The sequence below is a fragment of the Macaca fascicularis genome, chromosome 1 (genome assembly GCF_037993035.2).
Source record: "Macaca fascicularis isolate 582-1 chromosome 1, T2T-MFA8v1.1".
Taxonomy (NCBI): domain Eukaryota; kingdom Metazoa; phylum Chordata; class Mammalia; order Primates; family Cercopithecidae; genus Macaca; species Macaca fascicularis.
Genome location: NC_088375.1, coordinates 58,895,639 through 58,922,921, shown reverse-complemented (window position 1 = coordinate 58,922,921; position 27,283 = coordinate 58,895,639). Strand labels below are relative to the sequence as shown.

Here is a 27,283-nt window from a genome sequence, read left to right as displayed (position 1 = left end):
ACCAAATGGCTTACGAAAGTTGTCCACCCTCCCAATTCCTGAACAGCAATGGAGAATTGGTTAACAACTGAAGACTCAAAGGGCTCCACGGTAGAAAGCCAAACTCACTTCTCTATTGACTTTCGTTTGAAAAGAACAACTGGTGCTTCAAGGATTCAATCAGAATTTGCGATGCAAAGTGTTAAAACTTCCTCAAATATTTAAATATTTCCAAATGCAGGTACAAAAGAGCAGCAAAAGGAAATAATCATTGAGTGCTGGAGTAACATCAGTCACTCTAAAGTTAGAACCAGGATTTGGGGTGTGTTTGGTGATACTCAAGGCATTTGGCTCTATGCAACGTGGAAAACCTTGCTCCGTGAGGTCTTTCTGTTTTAAATTTGCATCTTTTTTTGACTTCCCAAATGTTTTTACCACAATTAATCCCTACTCATTTAATTTCTCAAACGTCGCCCCAAATAAATTTGGAGTTTTTTTTCTAAAAATTAAATCCCATGTTCTGGAAGGTTTGTGCCACTGCCAGAATCCAGTGAATGACGGAGTTCAGGTGAACATGAAGCTCTTTATCAGGGCTTTATGCCCTGGCTAAGTGCCAGGTGCCATGCTGGGCTTTTACTTGTATGGAGACCTTCAATCCCACAACCCCCCTGTAAGGTGGGATTCTTATCCCTGCTTTACACATAGGAAACCTGGGACATGAGAGGTAAAGTAAGTTTAGGTGACAGAGTAAGCCCTGATGAATGCAGTGGCAGATCTGGAAATGGAACTGGCACACAAGTCTCCTGGCCTCTCAAAATTTGGGCTCCTCTATTTATAAAACAAGAAACCAAGATGTGCATGACACCAACCCTGTTCTGTTCCTTCCTCCTTCTGGAGAACCAGAAAAGATGGAAGAAAAAAGAAGAGAGTAAGGGATGGATGGAAGGAAGGAGAGACAGTATGTAGAAGAAAGAGAGAGAAAGACAAACCTAAAAAAGAAGAAGAAGAAGGAGGAGGAGGAGGAGAAGGAGGAGGAGGAGGAGGGGGAGGAGGAGAAGAAGGAGAACAGAATTCTACCAGAGGAATGCCATTAGTACCAGTCAGAGAAAAGACGACAAACCCTTTGGTTTGTTTAGCTCAGTGACATGCTTTGGTGCTATTCTGTCCAAATGCCCAGACAGCATCAACCAGTGATTTCAGGCAGCCAGAGCATGCTTCTCCCTCTTATGTCCCAGCTTCCCTTTTCCTGAAACTCCCATTCCTCCCACTCACCCTGCAGTTAATTCTGGAAAGTGCCCCAGGCAGTCCCTGGGCTAACTTAGACAATATCCCAGGGGGCCACCTGTCAGCCTAGGTTGTTAGATGCTTGCTCCTGGGAGATTGACTGAGCTGCCTGGATCTCACTAATGCCCAGGGCAGAAAAGGGCTTTGCTGCCTGGTGACTGATTTGTGTTCCTGGAGGAACTTGATCAGGAACCGCTTGACAGCACGCCAGTACGGTGGCTTCACAGAACTGAGAACCTGAAGACCTGAGATCCATTCTTGGTTCAGTCTTGTGTCCATCCTGAAGATAGTTAACACTGGTGTTCATCTCCATGCTGAAGAAAATTCTCTGAGACTCTCTTTCCCGTTTCTTCTCATTGCATGGGTGTGATCTGACCCACATGAGTGGAAAATGGTGTCCTGAGCCTGCTGGTTCTCTCCTGGGGCTTTCTTGTCTAAAGAGCTTTTCACTGTCCCCTCATGATGGCTCCATTGATGATACAATGAAAGCTTTCATTGGCATCTCCTGAATCTCCTAGAGTCCCCTGAGTGCCCTCTCTACAAGAGGCTGGGAGCAGACTTCCCAGGTGCTACCCTCTACTTTATTTTAAAAACTCGTGGGGATGAAAAACACTGCCCTTACATTCTGGTAGCATGAGAATTTAAAGGAAGAGAAATTTTCATTTCCTGGTTGACTTTCTGAGATCACTTTAAACTGACCATAAGCTAAAAGGACCAAGACCACAAGCTATGGTAGAAATGAGAATTATGAGGAATTTTGTACAGTGGAAGGGACCTGAACTGTCAACAATATCATATCCTGGTCCACACTGGGGGACATTTATGATCCTCTGGAAGAATTGTCATGGAGACTATCTCAAGATTTACAATTATGCTGACATTTCCTAGTCATGTGACTACAGCCTAGTCTTAAACTCACTGAATGTCTGTTTCCTCATTTGTAAGAAGGGATGACAATATTATTAGTGGAAGGAGCATGGACTTTTGAACAGATCGACCCAGGTTTAAATTCCACTTTTACCTCCTGGAGGCCATGAGCCTGGAGTGTTTGGAGCAGAGGGGAAGTGGGAGGAGAATTATCAGAGAGCGAAGGGGCCAGTGATCACATTGGGCTATAAGGCCATCCTAATGACCTTGGCTTTTACTCTGAATAAGATGGGAAGCAGTTGCAATGTTTTGAGCAGAGGGATCACAATTTGTAACTCATGTTTTTAAGAGACTGGCCTGGCTGCTGGGTTGAAAATAGACTGAAGGGAAAAAGGGGTGGAAAGTCTGAGATCCAGATATGCAGCCCCTGCAATAATCTACATGAGAGAGGATGACACTTTGGACAACGGTGTCACAGTGGAGATGGTGAGCAGGTCAGATTCTAGATGTACTTGTAGGTAGATTCTAAGGACTTACTGACTTGTCACAGTTTATCATTATGTAACTGAGTAGTTATTGTTTTAAGAATTTGTCTAATCTACTAAACTGAATACTCTATGGGGCAAGAATCGTATGTGTATTTTATGCACTGATGAGTTTCTTGTGTTGAGCTCAGTTCAGCAATATTTGATGAAGGAATGAAACCTGAACATCTTGAGAAGCTGTGTCTGCTCTACCCCCTAAGCCAACTCTCTCTCGCCCACCCTCTCCACTTCTCTCCAGCAATTCTCTGACTCCACAGCAAAGTGACAGGTTGGTTGGAGCTGAGACCAGAGAGGAATTGCAGCCACAGACAAAGTGGGAGAGTGGTGGAAAAGTGATGATGGAGGTGGAGGGCAAGGAAATATGGAGATGAGAAGGACACACTCAGGCAGCAGCCTGAATAATCACAGGGCCAAAGAGAGGGAGGAGATGGGAGAGTCACATGGAGGAGATGGGAGAGTCACATAGAAGATGGAGGTTGGGGCCAAAAGAAGAGAGAAATGGAACCTGGGCTTTTCTATGGCTAATGTTAGTGTAGGTGCTCCTCTGAGATCAGTCCACCAACGACATTGATTCACTGGCATGGTAGGGATGGACTTCACATCAGAAATACTGGGAGCCATGGAGTTGTTAGCTTGTGCTCTTCCCTGGGCACCAATAGTCGAAGGTCTATATCTGACTTCCACCAGGTAGCCTGGTGATTCTGGGACAGGGTAGAAATGGATGAGGGAGGCTGGAGATATTGGGGTTGAAGAAGATCTAAGTCTGTTTTATGCTGCTGTAACAGAACACCACAGGCTGTGTAATTTATGAACGATAAAAATTTATTTGGTTCGTCGTTCTGGAGGCTGGGAAGTCCAAGAGCATGGCGCCAACATCTGGTGAATGTCATCTCATGATGGAAGGCAGAAAGCAGAAGAGTGCATGAGACAGAAAGAGAAAGGGGGATAAACTTACCCATTCTATCAGGATCCCACGTCCATGATAACTAACCCATTCCCAAGATAATGGCATTAATTCTCCTATGAGGGCAGAGTCCTCATGACTTGATCACCTCTTAAAGGCCCCACCTCTTAATACCACCACAATGACAATTACATTTCAACATTAGTTTTGGAGGGGGCATTCAAACCATACCAAGGGGCATGTGTATGTGAGAGCAAAGCTGAAGGAGGAGAATGGTGCACATGGAGGTGTGTGGCAGGGCATGAATGTACCTCAGGGACAACCAGAGAGCAGACCATTGCTGGGATCTGAAGGAGAAAAAGAGAGGGGATCACAAGAAAGGGGGGTACAGAGATACAGGGATGCCCCTCTTCTGACCCATGTCATCTTCTTCTTCTTCTTCTTTTTTTTTTTTTTTGAGACAGAGTCTCACTCTGTCACCCAGGCTGGAGTACAATGGCACAATCTCAGCTCACTGCAACCTCTGCCTCCAGGGTTCAAGCAATTCTCCTGCCTTAGCCTCCTGAGTAGCTGGGATTATAGATATGTGCCACCACAACTGGCTAATTTTTGTATTGTTAGTAGAGATGGATTTCACCATGTTGGTCAAGCTGGTCTTGAACTCCTGATGTGATCCGCCTACCTCAGTCACCCAAAGGGCTGGAATTATAGGTGTGCACCACCGTGCCCGGCTTTGTCATCTTCTTTTTAAATTAGTGATCCTCCCTCACCAGGCCATCACACACCATCCCTGTCTTCAGCAGGGATTCACACATGTTCACAGGCTGTCTCATAGCTCTGGCCACAGCCTACGCTTACCCCCATACACAGCTCACCTTGCTACCTATGACATATATGTGCACACACTCCTTGCTTTCTCCACTGCCTCGCCCATAGAAGAACTTCACACATTTGGTTGTCTAACGTGTGTGTAAACACATACATACATACGACACACACACACACATCTAGGCACCAGACAATTTAGTCTTAAGATTGTAAGTCCTGCCCTGAAATGTGACACCTTTCTTGCCTCATCATTCTTCTCCTAGGTCTAATCTGGAGAGAGAAAATTCTGGTGATACTAGAATTTTATTCTAGCCCAGCATACCTGCAAGAGCCTTATTGTAGTCCTTCCAATAGAAGGTCCCCTTTGCTGCCTCTGAGCCTATTTTAAAGTCACTTAATCTTTAAATCTGAATTTAAAGATTTAAAGATGCTCTGAATCTGGATCTCTTTCTTTTTGTCAAGTGCCATTCTTCAAAGCTTATTAAAGAACTGTCTCTGCCAGAAACCTTCCCTGGTTAACTATTCTTGACTCAGTTTCCTCCTGCCCTCTCCTCTCTATCTCCCCCTACATCTGCTGCCATTCTAGCATCACACGAATGCCTTCCAGAGACCAGGCCTGCATGTCTTATCCATTCCCCTCCCCACCCCCACCCCCGCCCCACACTCAATACACAATCCCTGTGAGCTCCCTAAGGAGAGGACGGTGTCTCCTTCTCCCTCTGGTTATCCCCACAGCACCTCAGCCTGGGTTCTGCCCAGGAATTACTCAGCCCTGGGTGTTTTGCCAGGAGATGGGATCTTTAAGGGCAGAGACCTGAGCAGACTAAGCATATCACATGTTTACCGAATGACTGCCTGAGGAATGGAGAGGGGTGTGGACAGGACAGTCAGAGAGTGGCCAGCTCAGGACTACAGGTGCTAGGGTGAGGCTTCTCACCCAGCAAGGCCAGTCTCAGAACTTGACACGGACCTCCCCTACTAAATGACCTACAGGAGGTTGCCCTTGACTGGCTGGAGAAGATTTAGTACCTCTCCAGCTCTAGCAATGAATGAGCTGCCCAGGCTGTTAATTGCCTTCAGTTAATTGTTAGCTTTTCTGCCAGGGACACTATGGTGAGGAGAGGAGGTGAGAAGAACCTGGAACTACGGGGAAGGAGGGCAAGTCTTAAGGGCAGGGGGTTGCGGAAGCTCTACAGTCTAAAGGGGACCTGGGCAAATCAAACCCCTGTACTGAGGGCCACCCCAGGAGGTGAGAGGCCAGAGGCCAGAGACAAAGAGCCAGGAATAGAAAGAGATGTATATATTTGCTTGCAATCTATTTTTAATATCCCATAAACATGCTTTGCTCATAACCAAGGCCTAGCTGAGCTTCCAAGCAGGCTCATTCCAGCTGCCCCCCAAGAATTCCTCAAAGGTTATCCCACCAAAGTCCCAAAATCCTGAAATCAAGAGAATCAACAACTCCTGAGACACAGGTCTGACACTATCCAAGGGCTGTGATTGGGGCCATTTATGGCTGGCCCCAAAGAAAAGGGTGAAAATAGATCAAGACACGTTTTCCAAAGAGATAAGGAGAGGAGGGCATGGAGGATGCCTGAACGGGCTGGAAACGCATCTCTCCTTCCTCCTCTCCCCAACCCCTGTCCACCCACAAGTTGGGCACTGACCAGCCTGGGGCGGCAGAGCTACCACCTCCAGTGGCCCCAGTGAGGGCGCTGAGGAACACAGCAGTGCGGCTAGAGCAAGGCGGTGCACAGAAGGGAGGGTGGGCTGCTATTTGAATTCAAATTCTCACTGGCTCCTTTCACCTGATTTTCTTCAACTTGTGTTTCAGTTTCCCTGACTCTTCAACACACATCTGGGAGCCTCTCCTCCTTTCTGGGGAAATTGGGAAAGTTGGTATGATGACATCTGGAAGGTTCTTGCTGCTCCTTGGGAGACAGTTGCTGAGTCCAAGGGGTATTATCAGAACCCTTAGGCTGCAAGCCCAGCCCATGTTCCCCAGCTGGTGGGAGAGGAGGGTTGGGGGTGGTCTGCAGTTAATTTGCAGTGGTGTAAAAATCCTAATCCCAGTTACAGTTGGAATTTTCTGAAGAACACAATGAGCTCAGGAACACCCCTTTCAAAAGAAAACCCCTCAAACTACTCCCAAGGTAAACATTCACTCTACCAAGGGTTCCTTCACACAACAACACAGACAGACACACACACACATGCACACAAAACAAAACACTGTACCTTTGTACTTATTTTGTATGTATGTATGTATTTATTTTTAGAGACAAGGTCTCACTTTGTCACCCAGGCTGGAGTGCTGTGGCACACTCATCATCGCTTACTGCAACCTCGAACTCCTGGACTCAAGTGATCCTCCTCTCTTGGCCTCCTAGAGCTCTGGGTATACCTTCATACTTATGAAGGGGAACTAAGTCACGGAGAAATAATATGGTGCTTAAGAATAAAGGGAGACAGGAAGTTCCCCTTCCAGGAGGAGTCCAGGAAAATATTCCTCCCATCACTTTCCTCTCCAAATGAAGGCCCACTGAAACAAGGTGTCTGCCTCTGTTCAAACAATTCTTGGAACATGCGGCACACATACTAATAGGAACAGAAGCTGAAAGGGAAAGGTTGGTTCTATAACCACAGGAAAGGATCGTGGCTCTCTCAAACTTCTTGTAAGGTTTACAGAGAATGTGATGGACGCGTTCATTTTCACAATAGTTAAAGGAAAGTTCTGCCCACTGACGTGAGTGAAATTCATTAATTCATTTAATACATATTTATTGAACTACTTATGTAGACCAGATATTGTGCAAGATGCTGGGGTCCTTGTCCTTACAGAGTTTTCAGTCTAACTTACATTCTAGCGGAAGATACAGGTGAAACAAGTGATCACAGAGAAGCAAAACAAAGGCTTTAGTGGGAGACTATGAATCAGAGCTCAATGGGAGCACATACAGGAAGATCAACCGAACTGAGGGAGAAGAGCAATCTGAGGAGGCTTCCTGGAGGAGCTGACAGCATGAGAAGGACTTAGCTAAGTGGAGAAGATGGAAGAAGCAGCAGAGGAAACAGCATATGCAGAGGCTTAGAGGTGGAAGAAAGAGGGATGCCCCAGAGGAAGTGAAATAAGTCCATTACATCTGAGGTAACTCCTCGAGGTCCCTCCTCACCAAAGACCTCCCAGAGCCGTTGGGCACCCTGTCCTGAGCAAAAATCACCTCACCAGCCACACATAATCTAATGAGGTTCTGCTTCCGGATTTCTTCCGAAGTGCATCCAAAAGGCCTAGTAAGCTACTGCTGCTCCAGCCGGAGAAGATAAACGCATTCGTCATTGAGATTTGTGTGGGTCTCCTTCCTTAGGGAGAAGGCTGTCTGGGCAGGTCAGGACTGAATACAGTGGTCAGAAGACCTGTGGGGGCCAGGTGCGGTGGCTCAAGCCTGTAATCCCAGCATTTTGGGAGGCCAACGCCGGCAGATCACCTGAAGTCACAGGTTCGAGACCAGCCTGGCCAACATGGCAAAACCCCATTTCTACTAAAAATACAAAAATTAGCCAGGCATGGTGGCAAATGCCCGTAATCCAGCTACTTGGAAGGCTGAGGCAGGAGAATCGCTTGTACCCAGGAGGTGGAGGTTGCAGTGAACCGAGATCACTCCACTGCACTCCAGCCTAGGTGGCAGGGTTAGACTCCGTGTAAAAAAAAAATGACTGATGGGTCTCCTCCTCCCTTTTGACACAGCACCCCACAGCTCCATTACAGAAGAGCAATCTTGACCCTTGATTAGTGCTCCCCAGTGGCCTCTGTCCACCGATGACCTCTGGTGGGAGGGGTGAGGGAGGTGTCCCATGCTTGTGCAGGTCCAGCCAACGGCATTACACAATAATTGCCCACTGCTGCCTCCTGGGATGCCCACCCAGGCCCCAACCTTAAACCACTTCTATCAGAGACCAGCAAACTATATGGCTCACAAGCCTAACCTGGTCTACAGTCTAGTTTTGTAAATAAAGTTTTATTGGAAAAAGTCACATTCATTTATTTACCTATCACCTGTGGCCGCTTTTGTGTTCTAACAGCAGAACTGAGTCGTTGCCACAGAACTTGTATAACCTGCCTAAAATATTCACTATCTAGGCCTTTACCGGAAAAGTTTGCAGACCCCTGAGCTAGATTATCTGAATACTTTAAATCCTTATATATGCCCCCAACAAATCCCTGAAAGCCTTCCCCCAGAAATTCCATTTCACCAAATGCCCCAGACTTATAAGTTGTCAACACTGAAAAACATTGACAAGAAACATGAAGAACCCCCTTCTATGGAGATTTGTAAGAAGAGCTCTCAGTTGGGCATGGAGGAGGGGTCATCCAGCTGAGAAGCAGGAAGTGGACTTTTTTACCTCCTAGCCCTCTGTGTGAGCTGAGACCAGATGATGGAGGGATGACGTGGAACGTTATAACAAAAGATTATGAAATCATGGCAGCTGTGAGAGAAGCATCAGGTGGAAACAAGAAGGGCTGGGTCACGGGAAGGCCAGGGCTTCTGGAGGAGCAGGAAGAGGGCTCCAAGCTCAGCCCTCATGACTCATGAAATAGAGAGGCCCTGTCAAGTGATGTCTTCTGATGGCTGCCTCATCAGCAACCCTAATCCTGCAGGGTTTGCACACTCCTCTTCTGTCCCACAGCGACAGCTGAACTCAGTCAGGAGGCCCAGACCGGCCTGTTGGACAGTACAGAAAGAGAAGCAAGTGAAGTCTGAGAGGGAGGAATTCTCCAGGGGGGGATTGGAGGATTGTAAATCTGCAAGGGCCTCCAGAGGTCATCTTGGTCACCCCTTCTCCAGCAAGAGCTGCACACACCCAGCTAGAGGGAGGGAGGATATTTTGGGTGGATAGAGTCTGAGGCTGACAACTAGACTGTTAGTAAGTTCTTCCCAGGCCCATCCCTGCTGGGTGGCTCAGAGGATGCACTCTGGAGCCAGAGGGTCTGAGTTTGAATCCCAGCTCTGCCACTTCCTTGCTCTATAACTTGGATAAAATGATTTAACCTTTCTATTCCTCTGTTTCCATGCTTGTAACATGGGAATAAAATGATATCTTGATGTTTGGGGCAAGGCCTTTCAAATTCCAGAGTATTCATTAAGCACCTAATGTGTGCCAGACACTGTGTTAGGCATTTTACTCAGTTTGGGTCATTTGGAAGGACTCAGCCGGAGACAGTGAGACACCATTTATATGTGCCAGTGTCTTCATATTGGGAGCACTTATTCCACCGTCTTCTTCCTAGGACTGATTTTTGGGCCTCAAGGGTAACTGTAGGAGGTCCTTCCCTGGTCACTCCTGCCTGCGCCTGCCCCTCCTAATCATAGCTGGACAGTCCCTGTCCCAGGCTAAGCCAGCTGCAGTTGGCTGTGATTAATGGCCTCTATTAACAGCAAGTTGTAAACTGATAAAGTACACAGTGCCCATGAAAATCTCACCTCTGCTAAATTCCACACCAGTGAGTACTCACTCCTTAACCCCTGAAACCTCCTGCCTTGCCTCGTTTGAGAGACATAGTGACAGAGAGTACCTTTAACCAGAGGAATTCAAAATGCTTTGGAAGCAGTAAACAACTCCATGAATTATTTGGGGGAAAGGCCCAAATCCTAAAACCTGGTTTCACATGGAGTGGAGCCTGGGGGAGATGAGACTAAAGTCCAGATCAGGGAAAGTAGTTTCAATCAGCCTCAAAGTAATCTCAGAGCTGCCTCTGGCCAACAGCTGTGTGCCCTTGGGTAAGTCACTTTCTCCTATCAGGGCCTCGCTTTCCTTATTTGTTAAATGAGAGGTTTGGTTCAAAATGATTTCCGGTCTACTACTCTACTCAGCAGACTTAAGAGTGGTTCTGATCACAGGAATCTTTACAAAAAAATTTTAAAAATTTAAGAAAAAAAATCACACTCCAGGCCTTAGTCCCATTCCTTCTTTCCCTGAGAGAATCTCTGCAAAGCAGCAGCCCTCTTCCACCTGGTCATCCCCTGCCTCTCTACACTCATCCAGCCAAGCAATTAGGTTGGTTTCCTTCAAGTCAATTACCACCATTAAAAAAAACCCAAAAACAAACAAACAAAAAAACAATGAAATTGGCATTCGTTGGTGAGCAAATGTGCAGGCCAGACAGGGATATGAGATCCACAGTTCAAACAAACCCTTGCACACTCCTGACGTGTTTTTTCCAAACACTCTTCGGAGTCTCAGTTTTATCCTTAAAAGGCAGAGAGATGCACAGGTTTTAGCTTAACCCACTGCGCAGATGAGAAAACTGAGGTCCAGGGAGACCCCATGATCTAGGGCGAGCGGCAGGTGGGAGATTAGAACCCGCGAGGCTGCCGCGGCCTCTGCTCCCTCCCCGCTAAGCTCTGTCCCACAATGCACCCGAGAGCAGGAGCTGAAAGCCTCTAACACCCACAGATCCCTCTATGACTGCAATGTGAGGTACGTAATCTCTCTCGTGTGAAGTGTTTATGTGTAAAAACAGCGGATTAGTGTCTCCGTGCTGCTATGTCTTCTGGGATCAGCAGGACCCAGCCTCCTGCCCCGCCCTGGGATGCGGAGCGGTGACCTCCAGGCGCGGTAAATCGCCGCGGCGCCCGGGACACAGCGACCAGTGCACCCCCGCGGTGGGTCCCGGCGGGCTTTCCATGACCTTCGCCTCACGCTTCTAGCCCGCCGCCCGGCAGGGGGCCTGGGACGTCCTCCCAGCCGGGATCCATTTCAAGCCCTCCCACCTCCACCCGCCGCCCTCACCGCCCCCCGCCCCCCGCAATCCTTCCAGGCTTGGCCCTCGCGTGGGGAAGGACGGAGCGAGCGGGCGGCTGGCTGGAGGCCCGAGTCTCGGGGATTGGTTACATTTTTCCCTGGGTTAATTACCACGGGGAGGGAATCTGAGCTGTGCCTGTCTCGGGCACAACAAGCCTTGTCGCCTGGTGAGAGAATCTCAGTCTTACTCAGGTAACACCTGCTGGCCCGGGACGGAAATGTTCTCATTCTGGGAGGCGCCATCTCCCACAGAGGACTGCAAACGCCCCAGGCGGCCTGGACCCGGACTGGAGCCTCCCGTGGTGGAGACTGGACAGGGTGGCGACGGGACTGGACGGCTGGAGTGTGGGGGTCACTCGGGGGTGGGGCTAGGGCGGGGCACGTTTGGGCTGCGAGGCCCGGGCCTGAAAGGAATCCCTCCTTGGCCAACCCCACCCTGTTTAACCCTGATGCAATGCACTTGCCCTTTGCGTTTACCCGGGGGCAAACATTTAACCTTTCCATTTTTTGCACTGACTTAATGAGTCTCGGTGTCTAGCACAGGCCTTGACACATAGTAGGCATCCGATATCTGTTTGTGAATGCACAAGCCCATCAGCGTGTCTGTCTCCTAGGGGAGTCGTGTTCTCAGACTTGTCAGCATTTCAGCACCCAGTTATGACATGTCACGTGGGCTACTACTGGTAAAAATGTGAGCATCCAGATGAGTGCATTTTTCGCTTTTAAAGGTAAGTTGAAATAGATTGAAGATTATTTTCATCATAATGCTGCTCACTCTCTTGAGTCTGATGTGCTATCATAAATGGGAGAGAAAAGGGTGGAGGTTGTAGGGGACATGTTATTTGGTCTTGTTCTAGTAATAGCTTTTGATTTCATCTTGGGGAATGACCTTGGGCTGACAATCAAGGTGTCCTGATCTTCTTGCCAAGGAGCAGGCTTGAGGCCAAGTTAGGTCCAAGGGACTGACTCTGTCATCTGGACTTTGAATGTTGAATAGTGACCTAAGAATAAGGGAAAAATCCATTACAGCCAATGCACCTCCATGGCATACCAGGGGAGGACGCTCTAGTTTCGGCCTTCTTCAAGTCTTGTTCTTCAGTCATTTCATAGATTATATGAATTTCTCACTGCTTTCCAACAAACTTTTTTTTTTTTTCTTTAAACGGTCAGTTTCTGTTGCTTACGACCAAAGCACCCTAACTGCAGGAGTCACAGCTGAAGATTGGGAATATGTAACACTACCTAGCTTCTCTGGGCAGCAACTCAGTAGATTGTGTTCAGCGCTAAAGAATCCTTAGTCTACTCTATTATTTTACAGAAGAAGAACTAAGGTTCCAAGTTCAGTGACCAAGTCACGGTCACACAGCCAGATTCACAGGATCTCAGAGTTAAAAGGGAACTCAGAGTCACTCATCAAACTTTTCATCTGATATTTACTTTCCCTCTGAAATAGCTTCAGCAAGTGCCCATCCAAAAAAAAAAAAAAATGTGTGAACACTATCAGTGACAGCAAGAAATCTCTCTGGGCAACTCATTCCTCTTCCACATGACATCACCTCAGATAGCCAAAGACTGCTATCACCACCAAGATTTTTCTTTCTTAGGACAATGTCCCATTTCCTACAGCTGTTCCTCATGTGGCAGGGTTCAAGGCCTTCACCACACTGACCACTGTCCTCTAAATGCATTCTGGTCTGTGTTCCTTGGAGCATGTGTCCCTAACATGGAACAGAGCACCCAGCTGTAGGCTACTGGTGCAGAGTTGGTGGAGCACCACTACCCTTATTCTAGAGAAAATGAGTTCTTAGGTCCTAAGTTCCTCTAATTCAGCCTGAGGTCAAATTAGCTTGTTTGTTTGTTCTTGTCAGTCACATTACACTTGTGCTATTCACTAAGCTATCCTCAGTTACTTTTAGCTGTCCCACTCATATTTGTGTAAGTGGGAAACTTAGATTCAGCCTTCATTTCAACCTTACAGTATCTTTTTGGATCTTGATATTCCCTGCTCCTGTACCCTCTTCCCCAACCCACCTCTATACCTAGACACAGCTTTGCAGTTTCCGCAATTTTCTAAGCATGTGCACTCTCCTCATCTAAGTTCTTTACGCAAATGTGTGCATTCTAAAACCCTCCCTCTAATCGCTTTAGCCCAGGAGTTCAGAGCAGCCCGGGCAACGTAGTGAGACCCCGTCTCTACAAAAAAAAAAAAAAAAAAAAAGGTAATATATAATTAGCTGGGCATGATGGCACAAGCTTGGAGTCCCAGCTACTTGGGAGGCTAAGGTGGGAGGATCGCTTGAGCCCAAGAGGTCAAGGCTGCAGTGAGCCATGATAGCATCACTGTACTCCAGCCTGGGTGACAAGTGAAACCTTGACTTGAAAATAAATAAGTAAATAAAAATAGAAATAATGCCCCCCGCTCCAGGATTTTGTTTACCAGGAAACTAAAAACCATCTTATGTTATGTTATGTTTTGTTATGTTATATTTTTTTGAGACAGTCTCGCTTTGTTGCCCAGGCTAAAGTGCAGTGGTATAATATCAACTGACTGCAAACTCTGCCTCCCGGGTTCAAGAGAGTTTCCTGCCTCAGCCTCCCAATTAGCTGGGATTACAGACACCTGCTACCACGCCCAGCTAATTTCTGTATTTTTAGTAGAAACGGGGTTTCACCACGTTGGCCAGGCTGATCTTGAACTCCTGACCTCAAGTGATCCACCTGTCTCAGCCTCCCAAAATGCTGAGATTACAGGTGTGGGCCACCATTCCTGGCCTAAAAACCTTTTTAAATTAGAAAATCTCTGTAAGAATCTGAAAAAGTTTAAGATCATCTTTATCCCCCTCCCCTAAAATACACCTGTATATAGTCATATAAGATTCATACAAGATTGTGTATGATGATAACCCTGAGTACCCTATTTCTCAGCAATTCTACTCCTAGGTATACACCCGAGAGATGAGTGCACATGTCCACCAAAAGACATTTACAATAGTAGTAGCTTTGTTCACAATAGCCAAAGACTGGAAACAACGCAAATGTCCAGCTGCAATAGAATGGATAACTAAATTGTGGTATATTCATACAATGGAATACTATTTAGCAATGCAAATGAATGAACTACTGCTACATAGAACAATATGGATAATTTTCACAAACATAATGATGACCCAGAAAAGCCAGGCACAGATGAAGAGTAGTTACTGTATGATTTAATTACAGGAAGTTCAAGAACAGGCAAAACCAATCTATGTTGAAAAAACTCAGAATTCTAGTTACCTTCATAGTGAAGGTAACTAGGGCACAAAGAGCTTTCTGGGGGAACTGGGAATGATTTACATCTATAGTTACACAAGTTTATGCATAGGTAATGAAGCCATCCTTGCAAAAATTAGTAAGAAACTTATGGCAGTAGGGGAGATCTGATCTAGCTAAGCTTCATCTTGCCTTTGGCCTTCAAGCTGCCCTTAATTATTCCTAGGCTTAGGCCAAGCTAACTTCGGGAGACATTTAGTTTATAGTTTAAAGGATAATCGCCCATCCCCAAAACTCAACCACCTTTGCAAAGCTAATGAGAGACCACCAGGCTAGGAGGATAGAGAAGCCTGAATTCAGCTAAGGTGTAGACATAAATGATTGCCAGTCATTATTCTGGAAGTCACAAGATATGCAACTTCTCCAGTGACTCCTGTGGATAACGTCACTGTTGTACAACCCAAGAACAGCTTTTTCAAGTTTTTCCCATGTCTAACACCATGCTCCACCTGGACTCGCCAGCCGCTCCTGTGGCCCCACGCAGAAGCAACTCGGCCCAAGAGGACAGCTTTGGCTCCCTGTAATTTTATCTCTGACCCAACCAATCAGCATTCCCCATGCCCTAGACCCCTGTCCACCAAACTAGCTTTGAAAAACCCCTAACCTCTGAGCCTCCAGAGAGATCGATTTGAGTAATAACTCTGTCTCCCGCATGGCGTGGCTGGCCCCGCATCAATTAAACTCTTTGTTTACTGCAGTGCCATGGTCTTTAGGAACTGATTTTGTTTGTGCAGCTGGAAGAACCCATCAGGCGGTTACAGTAACAATTCACTGAACCCTTCAATTAAGATTTGTATACTTTATCCTATGCAAATTGTAACTCGATATGAAGGTTTAAAAAATAAAAAAATACATCTCTATCAAAATAAAAACCCTTCCAAATACACTTAGAATTGACTTGCATACACATAGCACGCTTTGTAAAATAATGATCTTGTTTAGTGCTGTCACTTTACAGTTAGGGAAACTGAAATTCAGAAGGAAAGAGTTGCCCTACTCAGAATCACACAGAGATTTAACAGCAGAGCTGTGGCAGAACCAGGGATCCTGGCTCCTAGCCCTGAGTTTTCCAGTGTAAAAATTCATGCAGCTATACACAGGGGCTTATACGCTTTATGGTAGATCTGTTATACCTCCATTTAAAAAAATTAAAAAACAAAATACATGACAGGACTGGGGTTTATTTTCTCCCTTTTGACCGCTGGTAGAAGAGTCTTTCATAAAACTAAAATGTCAGGCTGGGCATGGTGGCTCACACCTATAATCCCAGCACTTTGGGAGGCTAACATAGGTGGGTCACTTGAGGCCAGGAGTTCGAGATCAGCCTGGGCAACATGGCAAAACCCCATCTCTACTAAAAACACAAAAATTAGCTGGGCATGGTGGCAGGTGCCTGTAATCTCAGCTACTTGGGAGGCTGATGCACCAGAATTGCTTGCACCCAGGAAGCAGAGGGTACAGTGAGCTGAGATCATACCACTGCGTTTCTAGCCTAGGTGACGGAGTGAGACTCTGTCTCAAAAAAAAAAAAAAAGATTCATGGTCTTTTTTTCCAAGTCCAATACTAGATGGACTTGGAAAAAAGTTGTGAAGCTCATACATAGTATCGTGGGCAGTGACTAACTGGGGCCAGTGGTGTGGATGGTAAAAGGAATATACTAAGACAGTCACAGGAAAGAAAGGCAGATTTATTAAAGAAAGTAGAAAAACACATTGCAAAAAAGCAACAGACAAATTAGCAAGAGAGGAGCTGACTGCAAGGAGACAAAGGTTTGCTGGGATTTTATAGGATGGTGCCTGTGCTGTGTTCTGGTGGGGGCTACATGCAATATTGATAATGCCAAGGTTGCAGTGAGCTAACTTGCATTTTTCTATCAGCTGAGGGTCTGGTGGTAAGTCAGGCACAGAAAGATGGTGAGTTATTTGCACTGGAAGGCTATATGTCCTGGACCACTAAGAAAGGCAGACTTATAGCTTATCTGCTTTTTCTTTTTGCTTTCCCCTGCTCCTGACAGTCTAAATCTTTTCCCCTAATTAGGACTCCATGCATAAGTGATCAGGGGACATGAGTGGAGAGCAATTGCTTACAATCAGGGCCTCCATTTCAGTCTGCTATTCTGGCTAAGCAAGGTCCCACCCTTTAAAATTAAAAGACAATTGGCCAGGCGCGGTGGCTTACGCCTATAATGCCAGCACTTTGGGAGGCCGAGGTGGGTGAATCACGAGATCAGGAGTTCAAGACCAGCCTGGCCAACATGGTGAAACCCCGTCTCTACTAAAAATACAAAAATTAGCTGGGCATGGTGATGCGTGCCTGTAATCCCAGCTACTTGGGAGGCTGAGGCAGGAGGATCCCCTGAACTAGGGAGTCAGAGGTTGTAGTGAGCCGAGATCGCGCCACTGCTCTCCAGCCTGGTGACAAAGCAAGACTCTGTCTCAAAAAAAAAAAAAAGAAAATTAAAAGACAATTCTCTTTGGTGGAAACCATACACATAAAACATTGTCTGCATTTCTGTTCTCCTTTTTCTGTATTCACCATAAGCATTATACGCTTGGCTCCAGGTAGCAAACCTATATCTTCTTCTATCTCTAAGTTACTAATATAACTTTATAAAAGAGCCCTTTTTGAGTATTCTTTGAATTTTTGGCAGACTTCAACTCATGCTGGACTTTTATCTCTCCTAAATGATAATGAGTGTGTGTATATATGTATATATATACACACACACAATTTTCTCTTAAAAAGTGATAAACTGTAATCTCAGCATTTTGGGAGGCCGAGACGGGCGGATCACGAGGTCAGGAGATCGAGACCATCCTGGCTAACACTGTGAAACCCCGTCTCTACTAAAAAATACAAAAAACTAGCCGGGCAAGGTGGTGGGCGCCTATAGTCCCAGCTACTCGGGAGGCTGAGGCAGGAGAATGGCGTGAACCCGGGAGGCGGAGCTTGCAGTGAGCTGAGATCCCGCCACTGCACTCCAGCCTGGGCGACAGAGTGAGACTCAGTCTCAAAAAAAAGAAAAAAAAGAAAAAAAAAGTGATAAAATGTGATGCATGCTCATTAAGGAAAAATTTTAATGGAAAAGTAAAATAAAAAACAAGTTACCCATTGTCCTTTCCTTATCCGTTCCTGTGAAAAACAAGCAATCTGTTTTTTCCTTGCTTAGCATCCGATTGGGCCTGACAGCAGTTAATTATGGTGTCTCACCCTCCCTATGGAGACAGCCAATCAGAATTATTCATCAACCTGGCCACAATAATTGGTTGATGGATCAACTTGTGACGGAAGCAAAGCCAATTAGCGTCTTCCCTGAGATTGGTCCCATGGATGCTATGATAAAGATGGTCACTTTTTCTTTGATGTTCATAAGCCACAACAATGCAGGGCTGAGGTCATTGGCAGCATCTTTCCAAAGAGGTGAAATGATCCTGTCTGAGAATAAAGGAAGTTCACAGAGGAAAGCAGAGCCAAGAAATGGAGACAGTGACAGAGCCCTCAGGATACCATTTCTCTATTGGCTCCCACTGTGCCTGAAGCTGGTTCTACAGATTAATTTCCCAGTTATGTGTGCTAATGCATTACTATTTATTGTATTTTTTAGGTTGAACCATATGAAACCACCATTTTTGTAAGTCGAAAGCAGTCAAATATTGGCAATTTTATATGGCTCAGCTTAATAAAGCAAATTTGAGTTAGATTGCAAGTTAGCATCTTGACTAATTCAGGTAGGCTTCTAAAAAATTAACTTTTGAGACAGTTGTAGATTTGCACGTAGTTATAAGAAATAATACACAAAGATCACTTATAACATCTTATTAAATGATGGTACAGTATTAAAACCAGGTTATTAACATTTCCATAATCAAGATACAAAACATTTCCATCACTACAATGATCCCTTACTTTGTCTTTTATAGTCATATCCACCTCCACCCCCTCCTTAATACCTGCTAATGTGTTTTCCATTTCTACAATTTTGCCATTTCAAGAATTTATATAAATGGAATCATACAGTATGCAAACTTTTGGGATTGGTATTTTTACTCAACATAATTCTCTGGAGATTCATCAAAGTTGTTGCATATGTCAATAGTTGATTCCTTTTTTGTTTGTTTTTGGCTGAGTTCTATTTCACGGTACAGATGTACTGAAGTTTGTTTAACTGTTCACCCATAATAGGACATCTGAGTTGTTTCCAGTTTAGGGCTATTTTAAATAAAGTTGCTACAAGCATTCATGGACAGATTTTTATGTGAACATAAGTCTTCTTTTTTTCTAGGCTAAATGCCAAGGAGTGCAATTGCCTAGAGTCATGTGGTGGTTCCAGGTTTAGTTTTAAAGAAACTGCCAAACTGTTTTCCAAAGAGGCTGTGTCATTTTCTGTCCCCACCAGCAATATATGAGTGAGCCAATCCCTTCAGATCCTCACCAGCATTTGGAATTGTCACTATTGTTTTTATTTTAGCCATTCCGATAGATACATAGTTAGCCATTCTGATAGATATGTAGTAATAGCTCATTATTTTTATTTCTAAAATATTTTTTATTTATTATTTATTTACTTTTATTTTTTGAGGCATAATCTCACTCTGTCACCCAGATTGGAGTGCAGTGGCGTGATCTTGGCTCACTGCACACTCTACCTCCTGGGTTCAAGCAGTTCTCATGCCTCAGCCTCCCAAGTAGCCAGGACTACAGGCGCACGCCACCATGCCCGGCTAATTTTTGTATCTTTAGTAAGACGGGGTTTCGCCATGTTGACCAGGCTGGTCTCAAACTCCTGACCTCAGGTGATCTGCCTGCCTCAGCCTCCCAAAGTGTTGGGATTATAGGTGTGAGTCACCGTGCCTGGCCTGGTTTTTTATTTTTTATTTGAGACAGGGTCTCACAGTGTCACCCAGGCTGGAGTACAGTGGCATGACCACGGTTCACTGCAGCTTCAACTTCCCAGGCTCAGGTGATCATCCCACCTCAGCCTCCCGAGTAGCTGGTACTACAGGCGTGCACCACCACACCCAGCTAAGTTTTTGTATTTTTGGTAGAGACAGGGTTTTGCCATATTGCCCAGGCTGGTCTCTTAAACCCTTGGGTTCAAGCAATCTGCCTGCCTCAGGCTCCCAAAGTGCTAGGATTATAGGCATGAGCCACCACACTCTGTCTTCATTATTTTAATTTGCATTTCCCTAATGGCTAGTGATGTTGAATATCTTTTCGTGTACTTATTTGCCATATGTATATCCTCTTTAGTGAAATGTCTATGTCTTTTGCCTGCTTTCTAATTGTATTTTTTTTACTGTTGAGTTGTAAAAGTTCTTCATATATATTACATACCAGTCCTTCATTAGATATGTCACGTGCAAATATTTTTATTCTCTTAACAGGGTCTTTCAGAGAGCAAAAGTTTTTAATTTTGATGAAGTCCAATTGATCATTTTTTTTTCTTTTGTGGATTGTGCTTTTGGTGTTTAGAATTGTTTGCCTAGCCCTAGATTCCAATAACTTTCTCTCATGATTTTTTTCTATTCAGTTTTACATTTAAGTCTATGATTCTTTTTGAGTTACATTTTTTACAAGGTATGAGACTTCAGTCAGGGTTCTTTTTTTTTTTTTTTTTCCCCTATGTATGTCCAGTTGTTCCGGCACCATTCATTGAAAGGCTATCTTTCCTCCACTTCATTGCTTGTACACTTTTGTCAAAAATCAATTGGGCATAAGGCCAGGCACGGTGGCTCACACCTGGAATCCCAGCACTTTGGGAGGCCGAGGTGGGAGGATTGCTTGAACCCAGGAGTTTGAGATCAACCTGTACAATATAGCAAGACTCTGTCTCCACAAAAAATAAAAATTAAAAAATTAGCCCAGCATGGTAGCACATGCCTATAGTCCCAGCTACTCAAGAGCCTGGAAGTCAAGGCTACAGTGAGCCATGATTGTGCCTGGGTGACAGAGATCCTGTCTCAGGAAAAAAAAAAAAATCAACTGGGCATATTTACTTAGATCTATCCCTGGGTTCTCTGTTCTATATGTCTATACCTCCACTAATACCACACACTCTTGATCACTCCTAAAAAAAAGGTTCCTGGCATGTAGTAGATGCTCAATACATGGAATTATTATTCAATCACCCAATAAATATATACTACTATTCACATAGTTACTAATATTCTTTACACTTAATTTTCAGCCAAATGCACCTTATCTATTTTAGCAACTTGAAGTTCTCTTAGCCTTAGAAATGGCTATCATAAAGTATCTGCATTAAAAGAACCAAAAAGTGCATAAGTAGAATTTTATTTAGAGGAAAATTGGTTCCAAATGATAGAACCCGATCTGTTAATACTCAGGGAAGGGATCTAGAAGTCACTGGAGCAGCACTTCCCAAAGTGTGTTCCTTGGTACACTAGTCTTGAAGGATGCTCTTCAAAAAAGAGTTTGTGGTCAAAACTGTGGGAAACACTAGACACAATAATGTATTGTAAGGGAGTCACAATATGTCTTATCACATCAAAGTATCTGAAAAGTTCTGAAGTAAAATGTGCCTATTTAATTTACTTTAAGGTTCCCCGAACTAATTTATTCATAGAAACCACATTTTCCCCACAGACAGTTTGCATCCCATGTACAGTAACATCCCATGATACTGTTCCTGGGAGCATACTCCCTGAAGCGTATTTTGAAAAATGCTACCATAGAGTATTATCAGAAAGACTTCAGAATATCAGGTCTGGTAGGAAACTTAGGGCCTTCTGAAGCAGCAGTTTTCAGAGTATGGTCTGAGGACTCTGTGGGCCTCCAAGACTCTTTTAGGGAAACGAGTTCTAACTGTTTTCCAAGAAATACTAAGATGTTACTTGCTGTTTTCACTCATTCTCCTACAAGCATATAGTGGGGCTTTCCGAAGGTTAGATGGCATGTGATATTGCAAGTGACTGAAGGCAGAACCAGATGTGAGAATGCACCTGTCTTCTATTCAACCGGATGGTAAGGGGGGTTATAAAAATATAAATTAATGCCACTCTTCTTACTAAATTTTATCTTTTAGAAAAATAGTTGGTTTTTTTTTCACCAAAAGGTGCTTATACATATAATGAATTCATTGTTGTTACATAAATATGATTAAATTTTGTTTTAATTTCAATACTGCAAATATTGATAGGACCCAGATAAACAAAAATTCCTTAAGGTCCTCAATTTTAAAAAAAAATTTTCCCCCAATATAACCTCAATCTTTTTTTTTTTTTTTTTTTTTTTTTGAGATGGAGTTTTGCTCTTGTTGCCCAGGCTGGAGTGCAATGGCACAATCTCAGCTCACCGCAACCTCTGCCTCCTGGGTTCAAGCAATTCTCCTGCCTCAGGCTCCCAAGTAGCTGGGATTACAGGCATGCACCACACGCCTGGCTAATTTTGTATTTTTAGTAGAGGCAGGGTTTCTCCATGTTGGTCAGGCTGGTCTTGAACCCCTGACCTCAGGTGATCCACCTGCCTCGGCCTCCCAAAGTGCTGGGATTACAGGCATGAGCCACCATGCCCGGCCTAACCTCAATAATTTTTAAGAATGTAAAAAGACACAAGACCTGAAAGTTTAAAAGCTGCTCTTCTAAACAAATCTTTTCAGGGGGAAACTGAGACCCAATGGGCTAGTGCTTTGACAGGAGTAAGTTCAAACTAGAAGCTGGAACTTATGATTTCTGGTTCCAGGGCCTTACCACAACCCTACGCTGCCTCCTACTCACTACTGCAAGCTGAAAAACAAACAAAAACCCAAGATACTTGATGAAGTTAAGAACATTGAAACCAAAAAGTGAGCTGTTATCCTCTATTTATGCAGTGCCATGAAGTCTACAACCAAAAGAACATGTGCAGTGGTGGGAGCTGAACCAAGAAAAATACAACACAGGGAGCTGAACACGTAGCACCCAGGACGGTGTACATCAGGGTGCCTAATGGGCAACTGCTGGTAGAATGCCTGACATAAACTGGGTCTAGTATATCAATTTAAATATGGGTGTGCATATTACATCTGTATGTGCATTTACATATAAAAAATAGTAAACCAGGCAGTGTTTGTCATTTATTAAGCTTTAGGTAGAATAATGCTTTTATTCTAAGTTTTGTTCAATTAAAATGTAATTCAGCCAGGCGCATGGGCTCATGCCTATAATCCCAACACTGGGAGGCCAAAGCAGAAGGATCACTTGAGGTCAAGAGTTCCAGACCAGCCTGGGCAACATAGCAAAACCCTCATCTCTCTCTCTCTTTTTTTTAAAAGTGTAATTGCTGTTTGCTTAAGAGTTGCTTTAGTCAAGTGGTGTTGAGAGTGCAGTGTGTGTGTATAAAAAGGCAAATATGGGGACCCCAGCCAAAAAGAGTGTGCCTATCCAGGGGCTTGCCAAGCTAGAAAAGGGTACTACACAGCAGGGCACTCTCTGCCCTGAGCTCAGTGCCCCCATCTCCCTGATGCCTGAGAAATCCTGCTACAGCCAGAGAGATAAGAGGTACTCAGGTATCTGAGGATGGTGCCCATACTATTTCAAAGACATTGTCAGGCACCTGACCTGCCATCTGTGGCTAGAGGGCAATGTCCTATAAGAGGTGGGTCAAGCGCTCCTTTGTACTCCCACATTACTGCCCCTTTGAGTGTGTTAACACATATCTGTATTCTGTCATTTGAGCTTTGTTCTCTGTTTAGGCTGGATGATCTTTTAGTGTGTCTAAGACATGGTTGCTAATGCAAAAATTAGGAAGTTAATCATCTCATAGGAGCTTGAGGTGATGAGACACTGGACAGATAAGCTTTGGTGGGGATTAGAGGAAAAGCAGGGGCATATAATTGATGCCAGGGAGAGTAGACACCATTTGGGAGTAATGACAGCGCTCATCCCCTATCCAAGAGCACCAATGGTAGAGACAGGGAATGAGGAGGAACCCAGACCCTCAGCTGTGGCATGGATGCCAAGATTTCGCCTCGTAAAGTCAAACTGATTTTAGGGTTATTGGATAAAAGCAGATATGAGCTAGAGGGTATGGGTTTTGGCCTGAGTTCTAGAGCTCCAAACTTGGGGGCAGGATGAAGGCTAAGTCCTGAGAGGAAGCAGTGGAAGGCTCCAGAGCTTCCTTAGGCCTCCTCTGCTGGAGAGAGTGCATTGCTGACGTTACCTGGTCTCCACCCTCTCCATGAGCCCTGAGCCAGGGGCTCCCTGCTCCCTCTTGGCTCACATTCTGACTCTGATGTCACTGGGCTCCCTGCCCTCCCTTCCCATACGCTCGTCCTGGCATCAAGCCAAACTGAATCGTTAGCTATTTTTCTACATGCCTCTCCCTGCACTTCCCCAGTGCTATCTCTTTGCTCTCCCTACACCGCCCCTGCCCCCCACCAGAATGCCCTCCTCAGTATCACCTTGCTCCTGAATTGTGTCCCAAATTTTGCCCATCCCCTTCCCGACAGTATTTGTTTCCCATGGCTGCTGTCGCAAATTACCGTAAACCTGGTGGCTTCACACAACACAAATGCATTATTTGACAGCTCTGTAGGCCATAAGTCTGACAAAAGTGTTCCTGAACTAAAATCAGGGTGTCTACAGGGCTGCATTCCTTCTAGAAGCTCTAGGGAAGAATGTATTGGCTTGCCTTGACCAGCTTTTGCAGCACCCACAGTCCTTGTCTTGTGGCCCCTGCCTGCATCTTTGAAGCCAGCAGCATAGCATCTCTCTGACCCTACTTCCACGTCCATCTTCTTCTCTAACCACAGCCAGGAAAGGTTCATCTGTTAAGGAGCCATCTAATTAGATTGGGCCCACCTGGATAATCCAAGCCGCTCTCCCCAACCAAGGACCTTAATTTAATTATATTTGCAAAGTGCCTTTTACTGTGTAAGACAATATTCACAAGTTCCAGGGATTAGGATGTGGACATTTGGGGGTGTGACATTGTTCTGCCCCCACCACTCTGGCACAGCCCAAGTAGCCCTCACTGCCCTCAAAGCCCCCTCTCCACCATTCTGGGCTCCGCTGGCCCTTGGTCTAGGTTTCCCAAGTGCCGCTGCAGCCTTCCCCCAGCACAGCTCTTACCACCCTGAATTGTCATTGCTTGTTGATTTGTCATTTTCTTGCAATAAACTTCAAGTTCAGTGGGAACAGGGACAGGGTTTGTCTTGTTTACTGAGATATCCCCAGCACCTAGCACAGTGCTCAAAAAATTTTTTGAAGGGAAAAAGCATTTCTGATACAGGAGATAGAAATTATTTAGGCAGACAGCAAGGACAAAAAAGTCCTTAGCAGAACTTCCCTTCTAATAAGAAGCAGTCCTAGAAATCATTTCTTTTCCAACACAGAGTAGCCTGAAAGATTGGGCTGCAAACATATATAAGGAAGCTGGAAGCTTGCATGGGGAAATGCTGGCAGCTGCACTCATAGAAAAGGACTACCAGGGGGGCCAGGCATGTTCACCATGGGGCTCTACCTTCCCTTTTTTGTTAGCACATGTACAGTAAGAAAGAACTGGGCAACATGGAGAAGCTCAGGCAGAGAAGCCACCTGCATAATAAAGATTGGGCTGGGGGCTGCCAGAGATTTGTGCCCTATACAGATGGCACACCTGGTGCTAACTTTTTTTGAGGTGCCCTGTATAGATGAGATACCATCTCCCCACTAGCTCATCTATAAAACCCCCTGCATTTCACCTTGAATCGGCAACCCATTTTTCCAGGACCCCTCTCTGTAGCAGAGAGCTGTTCTCTTTCTTTCACCTATTAAATTTCCACTCTTAACCTCACTCTTTGTGTGTCTGCATCCTTGATCTTCATGGCCTGGAGACAACAAACCTTGGGTGTCACCACAGACAACAAGGCTGCTTCACTTCTACAACACATCACTTTTCATGCTACATTCCAACCATGTGATTGGTCTCCTATTAGGTTGTGCATTACTTGAAAGCAGAGTTACATATGATTTGTCTATTGTATCCCTGGGGTACCTAGCATCTGTGAGCCCTGGAGTTTGGCTCACAGATAGCGCTTGGCACATGTTTATGGAATTAAATTGAATGAATAGGTTCAGACTAACTTCACTGGCATGGCTCATAAACCAGGGCACATGGAGGATGCATGGGAATGAGGTGCCCTGGGTCAGGTAGGACTATTTGGGAAAAGCTTCTGCAAGGTAAGTGCTTGGGCAGAGAGTTGAATTAGATGAAAGATAAGGACTGGCAGGGCTAGGCATGATAATATCCTATGGAGGACTGCAATGAGCAAAGTCAAATGTAGGGACAGCCAGGGAGGGGAGTAACCAGTGATGAGATGGGGTGGGGAAGCACAGAAATGGTAACCACTTGGCTTGGTTGCCAAGTGGAGGGGTCTGAATTAGATGCAACAGGGTGCTTGCTACCAGAGATTATTGAGCAATGAGCGATGTGCTGAAAACAGAATTAGAGGAAGATAGGATGAAACTAGGAGGACACAGGAAGGGAGTGCATTTCAGGGAGCAGAATGCTAGCTGAGGAAACATACAGGCAGGGTAACAATAGCTACTTCTTGGGGACACCTGGATAGACAAGATGTGGAAATAGGAGAAAGGAGTCAAAGATAGTTTGATGCCATAATCTAGGGGCTGCAGAAATGCCAAATGACAGTGGAAGGCCTCCCTTCTGTTTGATGAGGAAGATGGTGAGCTCAGCATTGGGCATATTTAGTGTTGTCTGTCAGAGGGTCATCCATTGGAGGTGATAGACTCAGTCCCATGCTTTTGTCCCCATGAAAGTCCCCACCTCCACATAGAACGTATACGGGGGAAGAAGTGTCTTTTTCCAGTACTTGAACTATCTCTTCTGCCCCCACGAGGTAGGCATCCTGTCTCTGCCTGAGCTTGCTCACCAAAGCAGCCATTCTGACCTCCACAATGAGCTAACATTGCCATTTATAGAGCCTTCCTCTTTGTGCCAGATGCTGTTCTAGGTGCTTTGCACATGTAAACTTATTATATCCCCACAACCACCTTGAAAATTTGGTAATATTTATCCCATTTTATGGGCATGGAAACCAAGACTTCTGAAAGGATTCCAAAGACTTCCAAAGACCCAAAGGCGGTGTCCTAAAGGAAACCACCCAAATTCACACAACTAGGAAGGGAAGAACCAGGATTCCTGCCCTGGTCACTAGCTCCAAAGCCCCTGACCTTTGCATCACACCACAGGCCTCCTGTCCCTGCTCCCTGCCAACTAGGTTTAATTTAATTCTATATAATTCAGTTTAGCAAACACTTCCTGAGCACCCACCAAGCGCAGGTCACTCTGCCAGGTGGCAAGGATATAAAGAGGAATAAGGCATAAGCGTAGGAGAGAGGAACACAAACTCAGTGGCCTCCAGATAAGTGCCCACCTCAGTTCACAGGGCCTTCGAGGGGCTTGATTCCACCTGGACCCAGCCCATATGCTAATCCAGCCACCAACCTCAAGTTTGGGCCATATTGATACCCCTCCCACCCACCCCTAAGGAATCCCAACATATCAAAGCTGAAGGGGATCTTATAATCCAACCAAATCATTTTACAGATAAGTGAAGTAAGGGAAGCTGAGGCCCAGAAAAGGGAGGTATGTTTTCCAGGCTAGCACAGCGGCTTAGGGGCAGGGGCAGGGCCAGGGCCAAAGCCCCGGTGTCCTCACTCCAGGTCTGGTGCCCTGAATTCAGATGAGTCCTCTTTCCTTCACAGCTGGCAAGAAGTTCACACCTGCCCTGTAGCAGCTGGGGACCCCCACCCCTGCATCCTG

At 45.3% G+C, this 27,283-nt stretch overlaps 1 long non-coding RNA gene across 5 annotated transcripts; it reads left to right on the top strand.

The window, feature by feature from the left end:
- Window positions 1-10,815: 10,815 nt before the first annotated feature.
- LOC141409685 (uncharacterized) lies at window positions 10,816-22,580 on the top strand. 5 transcript variants are annotated; one of them, XR_012431222.1, is made up of 4 exons: window positions 10,816-10,884; window positions 11,823-11,936; window positions 21,404-21,505; window positions 22,353-22,580. It is a non-coding gene; the product is annotated as an uncharacterized lncRNA (long non-coding RNA). The 5 variants fall into 5 exon arrangements; XR_012431225.1 differs by having other exon boundaries at window positions 22,223-22,416; XR_012431221.1 differs by lacking the exon at window positions 21,404-21,505.
- Window positions 22,581-27,283: the final 4,703 nt, after the last annotated feature.